This window comes from Myotis daubentonii, chromosome X (assembly GCF_963259705.1).
Source record: "Myotis daubentonii chromosome X, mMyoDau2.1, whole genome shotgun sequence".
Classification (NCBI taxonomy): Eukaryota; Metazoa; Chordata; class Mammalia; order Chiroptera; family Vespertilionidae; genus Myotis; species Myotis daubentonii.
Window position 1 is genome coordinate 35,739,009 of NC_081861.1, and position 20,755 is coordinate 35,759,763.

The 20,755-nt window shown below is 37.2% G+C and overlaps 1 protein-coding gene and 1 pseudogene across 2 annotated transcripts in view; both read left to right on the top strand.

Annotated features, from left to right (window-relative positions):
* Positions 1-20,755, top strand: part of TENM1 (teneurin transmembrane protein 1) — a 641,347-nt gene that overhangs the window by 407,564 nt on the left and 213,028 nt on the right. The window lies entirely within an intron of this gene.
* LOC132224557 (small ribosomal subunit protein uS15m-like) lies at positions 15,183-15,897 on the top strand (annotated as a pseudogene).

The window sequence follows — 20,755 nt, forward strand, 5'->3', positions numbered from 1 at the left end:
AAGGTATAAACATGGAAATGAAAGCCCAAAGTATAATGTAATTTGCTTAAGATGATTCAAATAGTATATTAGAGCTATGACCCAAACCCCAGACTGTCTGATTCCAAAACTCATACTCATTCCACTCCTGCAAACCTAGTGACTTCTTTGGCTTATCTTCCAGTCCTCTTTTCCCCCCTGCTCTGCTCCCTCTAATAGGGGTGGGAAACTTTTTTCTGCCAAGGGCCATTTTGATATTTATAACATCATTCAAGGCCATACAACTTAAAAATTAGCCTGCTATATTTGGTCAAACATTTAATTAACTCACCTCAAATGGCTTGGCAGGGCCAGACTAAATGATTTCTCAGGCTTTATATGGTCCGCAGGCCAGATATTCCCACCCCTGCTCTAGCAAATGGGATTATCATAAAATCTAAGAATGTTGGATCTAGACAAAAATATTAGACATGAACTCATCTAATAATCTTGCTTCCTCCCCTTTCTTTCCTACTTTTCACCATTTTGCAGTTGATGAAATTAAAACTCAGAAACATTAAAGCTTGTCCGAAAGTCACATGGACAGTAAGTGGCAAAATGAAGACTAGACTATAACCTTCTTATTCGCAATCTTGTATTATCACTAAACACCTACACATAATTTAACAGCCAGCAGAACAGCATAAAATGACCAAAAGGGTCTCAGATTAGGAGGAGGATGAAAGTTTAAGGGAGAGAAAAGAGAGATGGAGCAGTGCTTAGGCTTTTCTCACCAAATCAGTGATTCTATGATTTAAAAATATGTGAAAATTACCTAGAATATTGTTAGAGGGCAAATTCCCAAGTCCCAGCCTCACATTTTTATGCAGTAGATCTGGAATGGGGCCCAAGAATCTATATATTCAACTAGATCCCAAGCAGGCAGTCTGTGAGCCATACTTTTCTAAACCCATATAATCCAGACACACCAAGTTTAGGGTGACAGTATATGGTCTTGTTGCAAAGATGTCATAGAAATTACTTTTAAGAAGATAAATATCACATTGCTTCACTTAGAAAGCTCAACGAAAAATGAATTGTCATTTCAATACTGAAAATGACTTGGAGTGGTTTATATATTTCGGGCTTTAATATACATTGCCATAGTAATAATTCAACCTCTCCAGTCAGCAAAAGTAACACAAGATGAGAAAAAAGTCTGCTTGGTTTGATATATGTTGACAAAAATATGTATGCTAATTAAAATCCTCTCACTTAATGGGAACTGTGCATTTATTAATGATGCATGACATTGGCATTCCAGTGGAACACTAGATCATGTTCCATATTATCCAATGTGTTGTATTACAGTAAATACTCCAAGGATTAATAATGCTTCATTATGAGAAAATCAAGTTTACAATCATTGTTAGGTTACTGGATATGTGGCATCAGTCCTCAGAGGCTGACAATATAGACAAACACTGGAAAGCGAACAACTACCAAAGATGAAATTGGCAGAGCAAAACCAGAAGGGTTTTGGTAAATGTTAGGTAGCTGTCCTTTCAATATTGGGAAAAAATACTGGAGATTAGAAAATAGAAATTTCTCCCAAAGCTGACCAATGATTCTCTTGCCCCTTGACTCCATATATAACAGAAGGGCCCATAGATCACACCAGGAGTTCTTTGAGGAATAGAACAAAAGAAAAAAAAAACATTGTTTTATGTGTGATTTTGAAGGTAAAACTTCCTGTTGGACCTAAGAAAAGACAAAACTGTTCTTATACTTGTAAAGCCACCTAGTCAAAAATAGTAAAATTCGCCCATTTTATTATCTTTACTGAAAGAAAAAAAGCTCATCTAGTATGGTAAAGTGGTATTGAATTTTAGATAACACTTTGAAAACTCTAGATATTAAAGGCCAATTTTCCAGAGTGCCAGCTTCTCTTTTGGTTGGACTCAAATTGATTTTTCCAAGAAAATTTGGAGCCTGACACACACTTTACAGTAGTTTCTTAGGGCTCTGTTCTCAGGGCTTTTTTATATGAGCTCGATGTGGGGGGAAACCTACCATTGGTCCTAAATGCATATCATATTTATCCTGGATCTAGAGGTGTTCTTCAGAAATAGGAAGGGCATAAACGGAAGGGATAGGAAAGATAAATAATATCTGCCAGTCAGTATACTAAATTCTTTCATACCACCTACTGAAAACAACCCCTTTAAGGAGATATTTGTATTTCATTTAACAGATTAGGAAACTAAGGTTAAATTAAAGTATTTCCACAAGTCTACATGGCTAGTAGATGGCAGATCCAGGATTCAAATCCATGAATGTCCCTCATGAAAGCTCATGGCATTCCTATATATCAAGATCATTTTGGTTTATTACTTACATTTTCAGAGTTTCCACATATTTACAACTTATTTTTTTCAATAACAGTTTACATTAATAATATTTTATATTAGTTTCAGGTGTACAGCATAGTGGTTAAAATATCATATACTTTACAAAGTGTTCCCACTGATATTCCCAGTACTCACTTGGCACCATACATAGGTATAGAAATATTATCTTACCATTTGCAACAGCATGGATGGACCTACAGAGCATTATGCTCAGTGAAATAAGTCAGTCAGAGAAAGTTAAATGCAATATGATTTCACTTATGTGTGGAATCTAAAGAACAATATAAACGAGCAAACAAAACAGAACAGACCCATAGATACAGAGAACAGACTGATGGTTGTTAGAGAGGAGGAGGTTTGGGGGACTGGGTAAAAAAGGTGAAAGGATTGAGAAGTACAGATTGGTAGCTACAAAATAGTCATGGGAATGTGTAAAGTACAGCATAGTAAATATAGTCAGGGACACACCATATTTTTGATATTTCTGTAAGTTAGGGTGGGTGATTGCATACTACTTTTGCAAATGAAGGCATAGACTCAGAAAGGCTAAACCATCTATTTAGGTTCACATGCAATAATTAGCAGATCTGGAACTCCCAGTGGGTCTCTTTGACCAAATGTGAGATGTATTGACTCCATAAAAGAAGCCATAGGTATGAACAGGGCTGTTGAGGACAGGACTCATTCATAGAGTCGCCAGGAATCAGACCCAACTCAATGGGACGTAATACACATAAAAAAAAAACTTTATCCCTTGAAGGAATGAAATTTGGAAAAAAAGCAATGATATTCTTTTTGAGGAAGCCAACACTTTAAGACATCTCATACATAGATATTTAAAAATATGGGATTGAACCTATTACACATTAGCAATCTTTTATATCATTGTTAGCTTCTGAAATAAAAATATAATTAAGAGATAAAGCCAAGGGAATGGAAGGCATCTAAATAGAAGAATTTCTTATTATAGCTGAGTGCCTTCATTTCTGAGGAGGGGCTGCTGATTTTGAGATGGCACCATATTACTATGTATTTTTCCCCATTATACTGAATAATTTATGTAGATTAAATAAGTTCACACCAGAATGTTAATGCAAAGGTGCGAGAGTAAAGGAAGAATATAGTCAAATTAAAGGGTAAAAATGTTATTGTGATCATGTAATTACTTTATTAAAGTGTCATCTGTGTATATTATAGAGAAGATAACTTAAATGAAAAAAAGAAAAATTGGACACTTTTATTAGAATAACATCACAATTTAATGTTGGCTGGGGTGTGTTTGGATTATAGAAGTTATTTTTCTGCTTTACTCAACTCTGGTCACTCGAAGTGAGTGACATGAAATCTAAAAATGCTTCCATTTCATTGTATGTATAGTATAGCAAGAAACTGTCTGGATTTAGATTGAACTTAAAAACAGAATTTTCTTTATTTTTCCAGCCAATCAGACTTACTTAAGATATAAACTCCCACCAACTGCTTAGCCGTGGTTGGCAAACTGCAGCTCGCGAGCCACAAGCGGCTCTTTGGCCCCTTGAGTGTGGCTCTTCCTAAGCCTTAGGAGTACCCTAATTAAGTTAATAACAATGTACCTACCTATATAGTTTAAGTTTAAAGAATTTGGCTCTCAAAAGAAATTTCAATCGTTGTACTGTTGATATTTGGCTCTGTTGACTAATGAGTTTGCCGACCACTGGTAGGGCATCCAAACAACTCTCAAATGCTGTCCAGTATAGGGGTTAAAAGTATGGGCTCTAAAGTCACACTGTGTGGGTTCAAATCCCTGCTCTATGTCTGGTAGAAATATGAGTTTAGGCAAATTGCTAAGCCTCTATTTTTTTCACCTGTAGAGTGGGATTAATAACAATAACTCTATCATAGAGCTCTGAGGACTAAGGAAAAGAATTCATTTATTTTATTTTTTTTAAATATATTTTATTGATTTTTTTTACAGAGAGGAAGGGAGAGAGATAGAGAGTTAGAAACATCGATGAGAGAGAAACATCGATCAGCTGCCTCCTGCACATCTCCCACTGGGGATGTGCCCGCAACCCAGGTACATGCCCTTGACCGGAATCGAACCTGGGACCTTTCAGTCCGCAGGCCGATGCTCTATCCACTGAGCCAAACCGGTTTCGGCAAGAATTCATTTAAATCATTCAGTGTAGTGCATAGATCTAAAATTCCCAATACTTTAAATGTTAGCAATGGTTATTACTATCATTATTATTACTTAATACCTAAAGATCTACAGGTTCAGAATACATTATGTGATCTTGATAACTATAGTGGAATCACTATTTGTTTAAATAACAATATAAATTTTTTCTTTCACACTTTTGGAGGTTAGAAGTCTGAAATAAAGGTATCAACAGAGGGAAGATCTCCCTCTGGAGGCTCTAAAGGAGAAATCATCCTTGCCTCCTCTAGCTTCTAGTGGCTGTCAGCATTCCTTATTTTATGTCTACATAGTTCCAATCTATGCCTACATCTCTACATGGCCTCTCTCCTTTTCTGTCTCGTATAAAGACACTTATCATTGGATTTAAGGCCACTGGGTTAATCCAGTATGATCTTATCTCCAGATCCGTAACTTAATTACATCTGCAGAGACCCTTTATCAAAATAAGGTTATATTCACCTGTTCTAGGGGTTATGACAAGGACATATTATTCAAACCACTATATTCGGTAAAACATCTTTAGTTTCATTTCTTCTATCTATATTATCACCCCTTAGAGTGATCTATCAGGGAAAGGGTTTGTCTTATTCTGTTTGGGCTGCTATAACAAAATCCCACAGACTGGGAAGCTTACAAGTAACAGAAATTTATTTCTCACAATTTTGGATGCTGGGAAGTTCAAGATCAAGGCACTGGCAGATTCAGTGCCTGGTAAGGGCCCACTTTCTGATTCATAGATGGCTGTCTCTTTATTGTCCTCACATGGCACAAGGGTAGAGGGAGTTCTCTGGAGCCTTTTTGAGAAATATGGTGTGTCCCTGACTATATTTACTATGCTGTACTTTACACATCCCCATGACTATTCTTTTTCAATTTGCCTAATCCATAAGGGTTCCACTCTCACATTCTAATCACCTCCCAAAAGCTCTACCTCCAAATACCATCACATTGAAGATTAGGATTTCAACATATAAATTGGGGGGAGGGCTTAAACATTTAATCTATAGAAGAGTTGTATTATTTCATCTTAGGGTTTACCATGTCAAAGACATGATGTTGTGAAAATAGCAAAATTTATCTTCACTGGCCTATAACCTCCCCCAAGGCTCCTGCCTTCCCCTTTGTGGCTGTTTTTGTCCTTGTTCGTTTGTTCCTCTCCTCTACACATAGCACCCTCATTCTGCCTAGGACCTCCATGTACCACCCCACCCAGGTTTTCCTTACCCTGAGCAGTACCTCAAACTCTGAACATATTTTTCTTCTTTCAGCTTTCCAGTAATCTTTTTTTAAATTTTGTTTTATTGCTTAAAATATTACAAAGAGTGGTACATATATCTCCTTTATTTTCCCCTTGACCTTTCCCTGGCCTCCCCTAACCCCAAGTGTCTTGTGTCCATTGGTTATGCTTATATCAAAGGACTTGTATGCATCCGGTAATCTTATAATTTATTTTAACGATGCTTTGTTACCACATTCTTCCAAAAGACTGATGAAGAAAATAATACAAGCATTTTACTTAAAAATTGTGGGGGGAAAAACAACACTGGATAAGGGTTCTTTTCACTAGACCAGTCAGTGGTTTTTGGCAACAGAAACTTCCAATTAAATATTTAAAACCCAAATAAATAAAACAGATAGAAGTAGAGATGCTCATGTGGAAATGGAGGTATCTGAATTGTAATGGGAAAATACCTTAGTTGTTGCGATTTCAGGCACTGAGAGTTAGCTATCTTTTGACTCCAGAATCAAAACATTTAACCCATTTCTAATGATGCTGAACAGATAGGACTTTCTCAAACTAAAATCAATAATTATGTGCTAGCACTTTAAAGTTCTGATTAATGATTCTGAGTGATAGGCAAATGAAAGAACATTATTGTAATGTATTGAGAAGAGTAAGATTTACAGCTTGGAGAGTATTCAGCTGTATATTCTGATACCTCAGAAGTTTTCTAAGTTATAGTTTCAGTGTTTTTTCCCCATCAGTAAAAGGTAACAGAATTTCTATAGATATATAGAAGTTTTTTTAAGGGAGAATATAGAAAAACTCATTTCTGCCCAGCCGGTTTGGCTCAGTGGATGGAGCGTCGGCCTGTGGACTGAAGGGTCCTGGGTTCGATTCCGGTCAAGTGCATGTGCCTTGGTTGCAGGCACATCCTCAGTGGGGGGTGTGCAGGAGGCAGCTGATCGATGTTTCTCTCTCATCGATGTTTCTAACTCTCTATTCCTCTCCCTTCCTTTCGGAAAAAAAAAATCAATAAAATACATTTTTTTAAAAAAAAAGGAAGAAAAACTCATTTCTCCATAACTTCAATGCAAATGGTCTATCATTCCAATTTCTTCTAAAAATACCAGACAATTCCCTGCCCCACTGGGCCTCCTTTGCAAAACTCCAACAATGAATAATATCAACTGTTAGCCTTTTTCCTGTGTGTACCCAACAAGCAAAGTCTTCTGGGAAACAAATCACAGTTTCGGTGGATTGGCACTAAAACATATTCATGGTCACCAACCTCATTTGGGCCCTCAAACACTGTCCATATTACTGAACTAGAAACCTGGTGCATGAAATTCATGCACTGGGGGGTGTCCCTCAACCCAGCCTGCACCCTCTCCAATCTGCGACCCCTTGGGGGATATCCAACTGCTGGTTTAGGCCCAATCTGGGACTGCTGGCTCCCAACCGCTTGCCTGTCTGATTGCCCCTAACTGCTTTTGCCTGCCAGCCTGATCATCCCCTAACCCAGCCGTGGGCAAACTGCGGCCCGCGGGCCGGATCCGGCCCATTTGAAATGAATAAAACTATTGAAAAAAAAGACCATACCCTTTTATGTAATGATGTTTACTTTGAATTTATATTAGTTCACACAAACACTCAATCCATGCTTTTGTTCCGGCCCTCCGGTCCACTTTAAGAACCCATTGTGGCCCTCGAGTCAAAAAGTTTGCCCACCCCTGCCCTAACCACTCCCCTGCCAGCCTGATCAATGCCTAACTGCTCCCCTGCCAGCCCAATTGCCCCCAACTGCCCTCCCCTGCAGGCCTGGTCCCCCCAACTGCCCTCCCCTGCAGGCCTGATCACCCCCAACTGCCCTCCCCTGCTGGCCTGATCGCCCACAACTGCCCTCCCCTGCAGGCCTGATCACCCACAACTGCCCTCCCCTGCTGGCCATCTTGTGGTGGCCACCTTGTGCCCACATGGGGGTGGCCTCTTTTGACCACATGGGGGCGGCCATCTTGTACAAGGGCATGATGGTCAATTTGCATATTACCTCTTTATTATATAGGATTTCTCAGGTTACCTCATCCTCCCATCTTCTAAAATTACTGTTTCAGAATGGCTTTACTTTTCTCAAACTTCCAACTTCCCCACTGTCCATTCATTCTCAATGGATGACCTTGCCTCCTGATTCACAGAGAAAATAACCATCCCATGAGAACTCCCTCAATTTCCTGCCATCAAATCTAAAATTAGATGGTGTCTGCACCCATGTTCTCTTTCTTCCTCCTGCTACAGCGCAGGAGGTGTTCTGTCAAAGGTCAGTTCCTCCACTTGTTTTCTACATCCCACCCCTCTCCCACTTTTCAACTCCAAAGTTTCTACTACATCTTTCTTTAGAGCCTTTAAAAATGATCTTGTCTCTCCCACTTGAAAAAAAATTCCCTTTTGAATCTTACCTTCTCTTCTAGCTAACTAGTCACATCTTGGTTCCCTTTAATGATTCAACTTCACATCTCCACCTCCTTACCTTTCTTTATATTTTCATTTTGACATAATCACAAGCTTGCAGAAAAGTATAAGTGCAGTTTAAGATTTTCTCTCCTGGAACATTTAAGAATAAGTGGGAGGCCTATTTCCCCCCAAATCCTTCTTTATGTATTTCCTTAAAATAAGGGGTTTTGTGAGATGGATGAATGGATACAAAGTTGACAGGAAGTACAAAAAGAAGAAATGCTGATCCTCACAATGACAAATATTTGGCTAAAAAATAAACATTTACATAAAAATTCAGATATATCCAAATAGTTATATGTTGTAGTTTTATATAAATATAGCCAAACTATTTTTTGTCTTTTAAGTCAGGCATAGGAGCCATTCTGATTGGCTGGCTTCTAATCATTTGAGTTTGTGTCATTCAGAAATTAGTTTCTTTTCTTAACTCAGTTGCTCAAAAATGAAATTGGATTGTATCCTGGACACAGCAGGAAGGTAATTTAAAGAACCCATGAACATTGTTGAAATTATCATGCAAGCTTATTAAATGCAATGTATATTTAAATTGGAAAAAAACTTTCTTTATTAAACCTAGATAGGTGAATTTTTACAGCTTCCAGCACTAAAATATATTAGATTTGAAAGTCAGGTTAGATTAATTTCTAATCTTTATGGAAATAATTTTTATTAAAAAAGTGGGAAGTTAAGAATTTGACAGTTACAGGGTTTGGATAACTCTAAAAGGGTCATCATTTAAATATACAGGGAAAGTAAAATCAGAGAGCTTTCATGATAAAGATGATTTGTTTATTTGATATGCTCATTTTTAAAAGCTGTTTTAATATTTAGTCTTGTTAAGGAAAATCTGAAATGTGGTTGAATATATTAAAACCTAAAGAGTTTTGCCTTTCATTTCTTTTTTATAAGAGCCAACCCAATAAATCTCAGCCTGGACTTAGATGCTAAAATGAAAAAGATTAAAGGGATATGTTCACTGTAATGTATGTGATCAAATATTTTTTATTTGAGAATACATTCTATAATTTTCAAGTTAGCTGATATTTTCTATTTTTCTAAAAGAATATTTCACATAATTGTGACTTTTTAGTTTATCATTTATATTTCATATTCTTTCAATTTAAGGACACTTGGGTTTCTTGGGGTGATTGAATTAGAGGTGATGAAAACATTGTTCTCCCCAGGAGATGGCTGACAACAGAGTGGGAGGAAGCTGCCTCTCCCCTTTGAATTCAGATTCCTCTTGGTGTTCTTGAAAGTTGGAAACCAAACCTAAAAGGAATACAGCACTCTCTCTTCCAAAAGAGCAGGGCCTTTTGTCTCGTGTGTTTATTGGTAGTTTGCAAGTGGCTGGGAGGTTGAAACTTGTGAAAACTGACTTTTGAAGTCTCAGCAAGATTTAACTATCCTCACATTCTAGGGCGGCCTTTAAACCAATGATTGTATAGAATGAACTCCTCAGTAAATGAAGATAAGAATGAAAATAGAGACTCAGACAGGTCAGCATGGCTCAGTGGTTGAGCCTGGACCTGTGAACCAGGAGGTCACAGTTTGATTCCCTGTCAGGGCACATGCCTGGGTTTCAGTTTGATCCTCAGTGTGGGGCATGTAGGAGGCAACTGATCAATGATTCTCATCATTGATGCTTGTATTTCTCTCTCTCTCTCTCTCTCTCTCTCTCTCTCTCTCTCTCTCTCTCTCCCTTCCTCTCTGAAATCAATAAAATATATTCTAAAAAAGAAAATAGAGATTCAGGTGTTTACTTTTGAGTATCTATCAGACAAATTTAGAAAAGGAGTTTACCAAGCTCACATGAGAAAAGGCAGCTTTGCTCATGGTCACTAATTGGCTCTTGCTACTTGATTTAGTGTGCATCTCAGCCAAGTGCATATGAATTAACACTATCCCCTTTCTGCCTTCATTTTGTGTCTGCAACAGCACCTTGCATGGAGCTTTCAAAGTGTCAGCTTAGTAAACAGCTATCATTCTGCATCTTGTGCCAGCATTTAAAATTCAATCCATCCAAAACCAACACAACTCTGATCCCAACCAATCACTGCCTTTTCAAGACCTCCTGATTTTCCTCAGTGGTGCCAATATATATTGATATAGACCCAGACTAAAAATTTTACTTTGACATTTTTATGTTTACCAGTAATTTATTTCTTAAGCATATATTAAGGTCTTTTTATATCCTGAGCTACATGGGATATTCAATAAATGTTTACTAAATGAATTAGGGAAATAATTTCACATGTATTTTTGAGTGCTTATCATGTATTAGGAAATGCAAAAGAGAGAAAAATGATCAAGACCCAACTACTGCCTTCATCACCTTATAATATAGTAGGAAGAATAATGCATATATATAAAAAGCTACAGTAACAGATTATGTGCAGTAACAGCCATAATAGATGTGTAAACAAAGCTCTATAAACGTACAGAAGAGTATGATATCATCCCTGCCTTGGAGCATCATGGACCATGGACTGTTGCCTGAAGAAGATGTCATTTAAGCTGTAAGTTGAAGGATCATTTGGACAGATAGAAACAGACTGTGGGCAGGGCATTGAAGAAGGAAGGGAAAGCATGATATAGCTCGAGATGCATGAAAAGGAAATTGATTCCAGGACAGGGCTAGTAGAAAAATTTGAGGGTAGCAAAAGGGGCAAATGGGAGAATAATGAAAGCTAAAAGTCAGAAAGGTGTAATGATTGTGATTTGGTTGGGAAGAGTTTAGATTTCTAGGCTAAGGATGGCCAATAATGTGCTATAATAAACTGAAATATTTTTACACATAATGTGTGATCAGAGCAGATTTCAGTTCACATCAACAAATTACTTTCTAACATGACTGCATAAAAATATAATTGGAATTGGCTGGTTTTGTGAAGCAACAGCTAAATTTTTGGGGAAATAGCAGAAAGGTAGGAGCTTTGTATGTCAAAGTAAGACATTGAACTAGATGAATGTGTCTGTTCTCTCAAGCCCTAAAATTCCATTATTCTAGCTTTTAGTTGTTTATGGGATGAAAGAGAGAACAGAGCATTTGAGAAAGCAATACGGAGGCTTTTGAGAGACTCAAGATGAAGGCCCTGATAAGCATATTGAAAACAGATAATCATTACAGCTAACACTTATATAACTTTTATTATGTGCCCAGCACTGTTGTAAGCATGTTATATATATTTACTCATTTGATCCTTTACAACAGCCCCATTCTATAGATGGCAAACCAAAGCACAGAAAGTTTTAGTGACTTGCCCAAGGTGAATGGCTGAACTAGCGTTCCAGCCCACGGATTATAAATAGAGATTAAAAGGCAGGTTATAAACATATTAAGTTTAAGGGGCTGGTGACCTAGCCAGGTAGAAATATATATGTGAAATAGAAAGTAAGTCAAGGGCTTTAACTTTGTCTAAATATATCTAAATTAATATACTGCCTATCCATAGCTTTCCTGCAGTACAGTGCAACCTCAGTGGAGTGTTCATATTGTGGGATAAGGATAGACATGGAGTCAAATTCTTTATTCCATTATTCATTCTTAGAGGAGTGGATATGCCAGCTTTGGGGGAACATATAAAATACGCTTCTTAAATTTCAGATGACACTAATACCCATATAGGCTTTTAAATAATTTTGTGATTGCTATAGAGTGAAATTATAAATTAAATGAACTAAATATGAAATGGCACTAACTCACTAACATGATATATATGGACATGTATATGCCTTAGTCTTCATCATGCACTGGGTTTTTGTTGACTCTAGATTCTTCACATTTCTTTTCTCCTTGTCATATTTATTTATAGGGGTAAAAGTAAACTGTAGGTCAGGGGTCCACAAACTACGGCCCTCGGGCCACATGCAAATCCAAATATTGTATTTGTTCCCGTTTTGTTTTTTTACTTCAAAATAAGATATGTGCAGTGTGCATAGGAATTTGTTCATAGTTTTTTTTTTTAAGCTATAGTCCGGCCCTCCAACGGTCTGAGGGACAGTGAACTGGCCCCCTGTTTAAAAAGTTTGAGGACCCCTGCTGTAGATGCATGGTCTGTTGGGCAATGATGGCAGTTTTGTAAATATGCATGCAACCCTTTCCTAGGCCTTTGAAAGGAAGCCACTTTCCATGCCTCTGTGATGCCTTGAACACACCTTCTGTATTAAGGATTCAGGGGCCCGCCACAGAAGCAGAGGGTTGCCTGATGACTGCTAGCATTGTGTGTTGTACAGACTCCAATTTGACTTCATTTTCTAAAGCTGGAGAGCCCTTAGCAAGAGTGCTGAGTGAGGGAGAAACATCTCTGTAAGCTCTTTTTCATTCAGAGTAAATTTTTTAGTCAGCATGAAGTGTCCTTCCAACAAACATCTTTGGCTTCACCACTCAAGTATGCTATCAGATGCCTTTTGGGGCTTGAATGAATCTTTGAAGATCTCTTAGTCCATCATTTGTAGAGTTTCAGGGAACAAAGACCTTTAAGTGCTAAACTGTGAGGTGTATTGCCTTAGAAAAACACCATGCAGGAGTTTTAGATGTGCATGAAGAGAATTCATGAAATCATTTTGGGGAGAAGAGAGGTAATGTCAAAGTTTTTTCAAGAAGGAAAAACAAGTCTAATATCAGTCAGAGAAAAAAGAGAAAGTTTTTCTGGGTATGGTTTCTACATTATGTCAAATCATACCAAAAAGAGTACTAAACTTTATATATAAAAAACAGTTCCTAACTTACCAATAAATACCTCTTAAGTTGTCACTCTGAGCCAGATGTAGTAATAATTGCTCTAGTAGTTGTTGTATATAGTTTTTAAAATGAGAGCACTCTTTTATTGAGATCAGGACATGAGTTTGATACCTTAATGAGACAGTTAGGTTTACCCTTGTATGTGATCACAGACTAAATTGGAAGCAATAATGATAAGAAAGTCTAAATGAAAAGCTGTGGATAGACCAATACAAACTTTCCCACAACTAAACAATCAGTTCAGAGTACATAGCCTACCACCAAGGGAAGGTCGGGAATTTATAAAGATAGTATTTTCTCCTTAAGGGTTATGCTTTTACCATTACAATCCAGTACCTATCAGATCAAGTAAAAAGCATTTGTGAAACAAGTTTCTAGATTTCTTTGGCAAGCAGGAATGCTATTGGATAGGCGAGTGTGTTGGGTTCGTGATCAAAGACTTAAGACACAATCTTGTATTTCAGAACCAAAAATAAGTAGAAGTCCACCTCAGCCTCAATGCTTCCAGATTCTGATCACTGGGCTAAGTAAAATATGACCTCTAGAGTTATTGGAGGATATCGTATTTGGCTAAAAAAGGAACAGGGTTTAGGCAAAAGGAAAGACTCAAGATATTGGGGAAAAAACAGCTGACTATTTTATCAAATCCAAAGGCTATAAGCCAGACATTATATTTTCTGTCTTGTCAGGTTTGTTCAGATATACCAGAGAACAGTTCACCATTTGATAAAGGAAATCCAAGGCCATGTGATAAGTATTATCCATGAAACATTAAGCTGAAAGTCAATTCAACTCTTGATCTTTAAATACCAGATTCCTTCAGATTTTTCCTCTTATCCGTCAATAAGTTGAGACTCATCTCAAGATCTTTATAAGATGGAATGTGTTGTTGTTGTTGTTACTGCTGCTGCTTGTATGTTGCCATTTGTACAGAAAGAGGTAGCTGACATTTTATAATCTCTTCAACCAGATTGTTGTTCAAATGTAAGATGGTGTTAAGATTACTAAAATATATTGAAACCCATTGTAATGCTGGGGCTAAGGGAACAAGTTTTATGTTTATGTCACTGAGGGAACAAATGTTATGCATATGTCATAGGTTTTCACTTTTTTAAGAATTTTTTTATTTTATTGATGAGGAAGAGAGAGAGAGAGAGAGAGAGAGAGAGAGAGAGAGAGAGAGAGAGAGAGAGAGAAACATCAATTTGTTGTTCCATTTATTTATGCATTCATTGGTTGCTTCTTATATGTGCTCTGACCAGGGATTTAACCCACAACCTTGGCATATCAGGATGACACTCTAACCAACTGAGCTACCAGGGCATGTTTTTATTGATTTCAGAGAGGAAGGGGGGAGGGAGAGAGATAGAAACATCAATGATGAGAGAAAATAACTACATGCCTCCTACATGCCCCACACTGGGGATTGAATCCGCAATCTGGGCATGTGCCCTGACTAGGAATCGAACTGTAACCTCCTGGTTCATATATCAAAGCTCAACCACTGAGCTGCTTCATCTGGGCGCATCATAGGTTTTCTATGTTAAAATGAGAGATAACACTATTATACCTCTTACACAAACAATGTGATATATAGCTATAGTAAAACCAAATCTTTATCATAGCAAGATATTTGTAAAAATCATGTATTGAAGTTAATTCTATGCAATAAAATAGGTACATTATTAACTAATATTTTCCGATTGATTTTCGGAGAAATAGAGACAAAAAGTGTGTGCACATGTGTATGTATGTGCATGTATGCATACATGCATGTTTGAGAATATGTTCTATAAAGTTAACAGTTATTTATAATGGTCCCACTCTGAAGCAGAATGACTACCATTGAGGGATGGAAGGAGCTGAAAGTAGTAAAATAAAAATGATTCAAATATTTGAAAAAGCAATACTAAGTAAACAGGCTTTTGTTCTCAATAATATGTATTATTCTTAGTTGATTCACTGCTTGATTTTGGTGAAGTGTTTGGTATACACTATAACACTTTCCCAGCCCTTAAGTGGCACTGGAAAGTCACTGCCCATATTAGCAATTCAACTTACCTTTTTCTTATTCTCATTTCTCACATTAATTACACAGAACAATGAAAAAATTCTCATAGTTTCCCCAACAAAAATTGTGTTATAGAAGTTACCATGCTGAAGGTGGCATGGAGGGCACTGAGTTCCACTGGGATGCAGGCCCCTGTCCTTGGGCCACCAGTGGAGAGTGTGCCTGGCTTCCTTCTGATCACTGGCACCTTCCCTCACCTCCTTGAGGTCTCATCCTCTGGGCCACCCATGGTTAAGCCATCATCCAGAAACCAGTCCAGCTCAGCCAAGAAGATAACCCACCACACTGCTCAAAGATTACCAAAACATCCCTGGAACTGAGAAGGTTGATGATGTTGCGAAAAGACTCTTGCCTTTGGAAATAGCCAGCCAGAAAAAGGAGCCAAAAATCAAGCAAGAACAATTGATGAACAAGGACGGGGCAAAGCCTAAGGACACCAGGCTTCAATTATTGCCTTGACTGTCAGATCTGCAGTTATGAATAACACATGCAGAAACATGGAAAAGACAAAGCCCCAAGCGCTATCTGGTGACCAGAGGAAAAAGATGCTCAAAAATTTCTGTAATACGAACTCTATCTTTGAGAAGATGTGCCAGGAACTGGGGCTTGAGTACACATTCCCCCCTGTGCACAACCGAAAATCCCACCGCCTGCTGGGTGACCAAAAAGGCTCCATGCATTCAGGTTTTCTGGGAGGCTCAAAAGCTGAAGAAGCAAAAGGACTTAAAAGGTGCAGCAGCAGCAACCTGGAAACAAGGCCAGACAAACCCAGGAAACTCTTCCAATAAATTTTGTTAAAGTTTAAAAATTGTATTATAACAGAAAGTCTCTATTCAGTTTCATTCATTCCCAATTATTTATTTTCCTTATGCTTGCAGCCTAGTTTCCTTTGATACTTAACTGAATCTATTAGATGCTGGACAAGTGAGCATGTAATAATTTCTTAATTTTTAATGAATTTTTACATCATACATGTCCTTTCCTTGTTTAGAATGTCATATTATATTATCACCTAAGTGATATCCGAATTTAGATTTTGGGGTGCCCACTATTATCGTTGTGTAATATTGGGCACAATCAAAGTACCAAGAATAACAGAATTTACTGGGAACTTTTGTCTAAAAAGTGTATCTCAGAGAAATCATTTTCAGGGAGGCTCTGAAGGATTTACTGTTAAATTGTTTTTTTTCAGTATGCAACAAAGAAGTGTTCAGTTGTATCCTAGTTCAATTTATACAAGTGTTGTTCATTGTTGGCATGCATAAAGAAACTTATTAAAAATGAAATGTCTCAGTAGAACTTTAAAATGTCTACCTATATTTTTCATGTTCTTTTCCAATACATTTGCACAGAAGAAATGTTTGTATTTTAGAATTCTTTTGTCATATTTTATAGCCTGTAATGTTAATGCATTTTCAACCAGATAGAAAATATTACACATAGAATAGAGCTATTCATGACACAATATATTAAGGCAAATATCCTTTCTATCATGTTTATAAATTACACAATTGCCAGCATCTGTTTTCGGTTAGTCATCCCCCCACACCCATCTTAGAATCAGTCCAAAACTCCATATGGGACTGGATACAATTGCAGGAATGTTGATGCATTTCACAATGAGGAATGCCTATTGTGTAAGATCTGCTTCTCCATTCATAGTGATTTATTTCTTCAAGGATTCTCTTACTCATGAGGATATTGCTTCCCACCTGGATACTTGTGGTGCTGAAACTATATGTCAGAAGAGTGGTTGTGACTTGTATCTGGGGAGGGTTTTGAGTTGAGGAGTGCAAGAGTTAGGTTAAATTATATATCCATTAATTTATTCCGTAGAACTGTCCTAAAAACAGTTGTTTCATGCTGATTCTTTTATTTCTTTTCTCTTGTAAATTATTATTAAATATTTCAGGCATATAACATAACAATGAACAACTGTAAACCCACAACCTAGCTTCAAAAATTAACAAATACAAATGAATTCCCTGTGGTCCCATTCCCCTCCCTTCCCTGCAGTGGAAACAACTATCCTAAATTTAATCATTCATATGTATATAGTTACAAATAAATATATACCTGTAAAAATATGTTGTTCTGCATGTATTTAAATTTTATATGAATTACTTTCTTCATCATTAAGGGTTTTTTTCTGTTTTTAAATGTATTACAGAGAGGGAGGGAGGGAGGCAGGGAAGGGGGGAGAGAGAGAGAGAGAGAGAGAGAGAGAGAGAGAGAGAGAGAGAGAAACATCAATGATGAGTGAGAATCATTGATCGGCTGCTGCCTGCATGCCCCCTACTGGGGATCGAGCCACCCAGGCATGTGCCCTGACCTGGAATTGAACCATGACCTCCTGGTTCATAGGTTGATGCTCAACTATTGAGCCATGCTGGCTGGACCATGATTATGTTTCTAAGGTTTATCTATATTGAAGCGTGTACCTCTGCTTTACTCAAGTTAACACCCATATTTTTATACTGTATGACTACACCAAAATTTATATATTAATTTTCCTATTGATACACATTGCATATTTAAGTTACGACAACACTTACACACAACAATGAATATGCTTCTTCAAAATGTTTTTAGGTATTCTTAGTCTTTTCTGTTCCATATGGATTTTAGGATCAGATTTTCAAGCTCTATGAAAAATGTTGTTGAGATATTGACTAGAACTACATTGAATTTACAGAAGTAGTAGAGGAAAATTGACATTCTAATGATACTGAGGCTTGTGAGCATGAACATAGTATATCTCCCCATTGATTCTTCGTATGTCTTCTTCAATTCAAAAAGTTTTAAAAATCTTATAGGAAAGAATGTTGAACTTTTTGCTAGATTTATTATTGTGAATGAGATTTTTTTTAATTACATGCTCTAATTTAGCTGTCCCTGATACATATAGGCATGCTGTTAGTGTTTTTTGTAATGATCTTATATCCAACAACCTTGCTATCCTCTCTTCTAATTTCATTGTTTAACTTTATATTCAATTTTGGCTCTTTTATATCAAGTGTTACATGTTTTATATTTTTGGTTCTTTTATTCTGCTAACTAAGATCCCCAGTACAACACTGAATTAGAAGCACAAGTTAATTATAGGACTTCTATCTTTAAGGGGACTGTCTATTATTTTATTACTAAGCATGATGCTTACATTAGGATTTTGGTAGATCACCTTTATCATATTCAGTAAGTTCCCTTCTCGTCCTGTTTTGCTAAGAGGTTCTATCATAAATAGCAAATAAATTTTATATACTACTCTTTTGGTGTATAAGATAATCATTTGTCTTTAATCCATTATGAAATGAGTTTAAAGTGAAATGGATTAATTCGATGATGAATTACATTAATAGATTTTCAAAACTTAAACCATCCTAGCATTTATGCCTACTTGGTTGTAATTTCTATATTTGTGTGTCTATGTGTGTATGTACATTGTTAATTTGATTTCCAGATCTTTTATTGGAAATTTTTGCAGCCATCTTTATAAATGAGATCTGCCTATAAAAGATTCCCTTTTCCTTTTCTTACCCCACTTTGGAAGTAGATTATAGTAGTCTCATAAAATGATTCAGGAAGACTTTCCTCTTTTCCTAAACTCTGGTATGGCTTAAAATCAAGATTCTCTTTTTCTTAGAAATTTGGCAAAACACACCTATAAAATCATCTGGGCCACTCTCAGTATCTTTAATGTGTGTTCAGGCTTTCTATTTCTTCTCAAGTCCATTTTTCCCCCTTGAAAAATGTCTACTTTTTATAAGGTTTCAAACTTACTGACATAAAGTTGTTCATAGCACTCTCTCATTTATTTTTATATTTTAATCTTTAATGTTTATATTTGTATCATTTCCTCTATTTTTTTTTCTTGTTCTACCTTGCCAGAGGTTTCTCTATTTTATTATTCACGTCAGAGACACAAAGCTTGGTTTTGTTGATTTTCTCTATTGTCTCTTTGTTTCTGATTTCATTAGCTTCTGCTCTTACCCTTATTGTTTCCTTCCTTTTCATTATATGCAGTCCTTTTCTAAGTTCTTGGGTTGGATACTTAGTTCATTAATTTTAATTTTTTTTCTTTTTTTCTACTAAATGTATTTAAGGCCATACCCACACATTTTTATAAATAGTATTTCATTGTTATTCAGTTCCTAATTTCCAATATAATTGTAATGTAATACATAAATTATTTTAAGAACATTTTTCTTCATTTTTTCTTTGTTTATTGCTTTCAGATTTTAGTGCATTTTGCTGAAACAGAATGATCTGTATGATATAGAATCTTTTCCATTTGTTGAGCCTTGCCTTGTGATTTAATATTTATCAGTTTTGTGGGTATTCTGTGTTTTTTAAAAGAATATGTATTGTATATATGCTTAACCCAGGGACACAGACAATAGGGTAGTGAGGGCCTGGGGCAGGGGCAAGCTAGAAGGAGTAATTGGGGTAAGGGGGATATATGCAATACTTTAAACAATAAAGATTTTAAAAATAAATAAAAAATAGTATGTATTGTATGTACAACTAAAACTAATACAAAATAGTATTGAATGTAAACTGTAATTAAAAATGTTTAAAATAAAAAATAATATGTATTGTATAGTCATAGCTTTGGGGTTCTTTACATATCCATCATATTAAAGATGTTAATTGTACTATTCAAATTTTCTACATGCTCACTGATTTTTTTTATCTTCTTGTAACTGTGAAGTTTTCGATTTGTCTTAGTATCAGTCTGTCAGTTTTTGCTTTAGATATCTTGAAGCTACATTTTCTTACAGGGTCTAAATTGTTACATCTTCCTGGTGAATTACTCCTTGTACCATTATATAATGACTAAAGGCCTGGTGCATGAAATTCATGCACTCAGGGGGGTTCCTCAGCCTGGCCTTCGCCCTCTCACAGTCCAGGAGCCTCGCGATTGATCGCCCGCAGAGGGAGGCCCAACCCACCAGGCTGGGGCTCCGTGATCAATCACCCAAAAGAGGTAGGCCCTGCCCACCCAGCTGGGGCTTTGCGATGGGTCAACCCCACAGGGGGCGCAGCCCACCAGTCTGTAGCCTGGGCCTCCCTCTTTGGGGTGAGCGTGGAGCCCCCTGATTGATCACCCCACTGGATGGTGGCCTGGGCCTCCCTCTGCAGGGTGATCATGGGGCGATGGCGAAGCCCCCGACCAATCACGTCGCACCCGCCTTGGCTGGCCTGGCACCAATGGGTGTCATAGTGTGGTCATCTGGACGGTCATTCTACTGTTTGGCCATTCAGTCGATTTGCATATTATGCTTTTATTATTATAGATTCTCTTTATCCTATCTAATAAAAGAGTAATATGCAAATTAACCATCACTCCATCACAAAGATGGTGATGGCCATGGAACTGGAGCGAGCAGAAGGCTTGGGTTGCCCCAGCAATGGAGGAAGCCAAGCTTCCCACCTGCCCTGGCTGGCTCTGGGCTCCACTCAAGGCTACAAAGTTCCAATTATAGAAGATAAATACATCCCAGAAAAGAAAAGAAAAAGAAAAAAAGGAGAGGCTGGGGCTTGGGTCACCAGGGGGTGTGGTCAGCCTGAAAACAGCCATCAGTCTCTCACCCAGGCTGGTCAGGCACCCCAGAGGTACCCCCCCACCCTGAAGGGACTGTGGCCAGCCTGAAAA